General features: G+C 46.9%; 1 long non-coding RNA gene across 1 annotated transcript; it reads left to right on the top strand.

The window, feature by feature from the left end:
- Positions 1-770: 770 nt before the first annotated feature.
- Positions 771-1,925, top strand: LOC128602696 (uncharacterized). The gene is made up of 2 exons (XR_008384873.1): positions 771-891; positions 1,125-1,925. It is a non-coding gene; the product is annotated as an uncharacterized LOC128602696 (long non-coding RNA).
- The last annotated feature ends 335 nt before the right edge of the window (positions 1,926-2,260 follow it).

Genomic DNA, 2,260 nt, shown 5'->3' with positions numbered 1-2,260 from the left:
CCGGTTCCTCCACCAGTTCCTCTCTGTACATATGTAGAGGTCCTGTAGGACTGAACAACAACACAAACAGGAACTTTAGCCAGGATTCCAGGAACGGCAGTTAGTTTTGAGAATGTTATTGCATAACAGGAAGTGTGTAGGCGGAGCTTACTGTACTAAATGTCTCTGATTAGTTAAAAGTGAGAACCTGAAGCATTTTCATGAACCGTTTGCTTCTGAAACCGTGACGGTCAGAACTTTGTACTCTCGTCTGTTATTGGTTTTTGGGTTGGTTGTGTGTGGGGTTTTTTTTTTTTTTTTTTTTTTTTGCCCTCAAAAAATAGACCCCATAGCCCCACCCCTCTTGTTTTCTCTTGGCTCAGACTTGACAAATTCAGCTGAATGAAAAAGGAACTGCAGCAATGATGGTTCCAGAACTGTTTAGTTGCTCCAGACATTTTGGGAACTCTGTGAGACCAGAGGAGACACCGTAACCCGCCCGTCTCGTTTTCTCTTGGCTCGGATTTCACAGATTCTTGAGCACGACGGAAATGGAACCGTTCCTGCCAAAGATAGTTCCTGAAGTGTTTACTTCAAAGCGCTTTGGGAACTTCGTGTTGAGGACACCGTAGCCCCGCCCTTAGGTCGTCTTATTCATTTTGCGACGTCAAAGTTTAGCCAAATGGAAATTAATCACGGCAGGAAGTCGATGACTGATAAACGCTCGGGTTCAAAATCACCCGCGATGTTTAACAATATCGTAGAACTATATCGGATGTGATTCGGGGGGGGGGGGGTGGTCATGGTACTGTACGTCGTGCTGACGTAGATGATGTTACTGATCTGTTTTGGAAGCATCAGATGAAGCAGCTGACATCAGCGCGGGTGTTTGTTGCGGTTTTATCTGCATGAGTAAGTAAAAGTAAAGTCTTATCTTTACTTGTATAACGTCTACATACGTCACCGATACTATTTTAGATAAAGAACAATCGTAACGTTGCGTTGTCGCTAAGTTTTCATCCGATCTTACAAACATAAGCGACTAGCTTGTAGCCTGCTAGCCTTGTTTTACTTTTCACATTTATCTCATCTACCTCTGTTTATAAAGGCGAACATGTCGGTTGTTTCTCCACCTTTGAGTGCAGATAAGGACTTGCTCGAGCTGCACATGCTGCTGTTGGAATTGGAGGCTGTGGAGAAACAGATCCACGACCTATTTGACCAGCAGGCCAAGCTGTACAAGCGAAGAACCGTGCTAGAAACATCTCGTACTATCGCCTACAAATCCACGGTAAGCACGTGGCGTGGTACTACCACTCCCAGCCCCTCTAGGCCGTGTTTTTCTCTGTGCGGGGACCGTGCACAAGGACTTATCCACAGTACCTAAGTGAACTTTTGGTCTTCTATGATCTGCCACGCCTACTTCGATCAAAAGGTGCAGGCTACAGCAGGGGGAAGAGCTTTCTCTTACAAAGCCCCACAGTTATGGAACAGTCTTCCAATTAGTGTTCGGGATTCTGATTTGGGGTTTAAGTCCAGGCTGAAAACATATTTGTTTAATCAAGCTTACGATGAGGAGACTTTATTTCACGCAAAGTACACAGTCATATCCATCGCACCTAATAATCTCTCCCTTTCTCCTTCTGTCGAGCCACACATGATTTTCTGGAGATGCCAGTGATCCTGACCGCTCTCCAGACCTACCTGGTCCATGCTGATGCCCTACATCTGGATGGAGCTCTCATCAACTGGAGGCCATGGAGGATGACAGGACTATGGTTGCTGCTATGGCCTTAGGACTGCAATTACCACATATAATTTTGCACTCAAGTGTCCTTTACTTTTACACTATGTGGTGTTACCCAGATGAGGATGGGTTCCTTCCTGTCTGGTTCGAGACAGTGTCCATTGGTAAAAGTGCTCTACAAATAAAATGGATTTTTTTTTGTGTTGTTTGTTTTGTGGAGAATGGCAGGCAACTAAAAGCAGGCAGACAGATCCATCCATCCAACGCACGCCCCAACCCGCCAACCAACCAACCAAATCACACACGCCAACCAACCAAATCACACACGCCAACCAACCAACCCACACCCGCCAACCAACCAACTCACACACGCCAACCCACACACACCAACCAGCCAGCCAACCAACCAACCCACACACGCCAACCCGCCAACCACCCAACCCACACCCACCAACCAGCCAGCCAACCCACCCACGCACGCCAACCAACCAACCAACCAACCCACACACGCCAACCCACATGTGCCAAGCAACA

The sequence above is a fragment of the Ictalurus furcatus genome, chromosome 27 (assembly GCF_023375685.1).
Source record: "Ictalurus furcatus strain D&B chromosome 27, Billie_1.0, whole genome shotgun sequence".
NCBI lineage: Eukaryota > Metazoa > Chordata > Actinopteri > Siluriformes > Ictaluridae > Ictalurus > Ictalurus furcatus.
The sequence above is the reverse complement of the archived record's forward strand: the minus strand, read 5'-3'. Positions and strand labels throughout refer to the sequence as shown.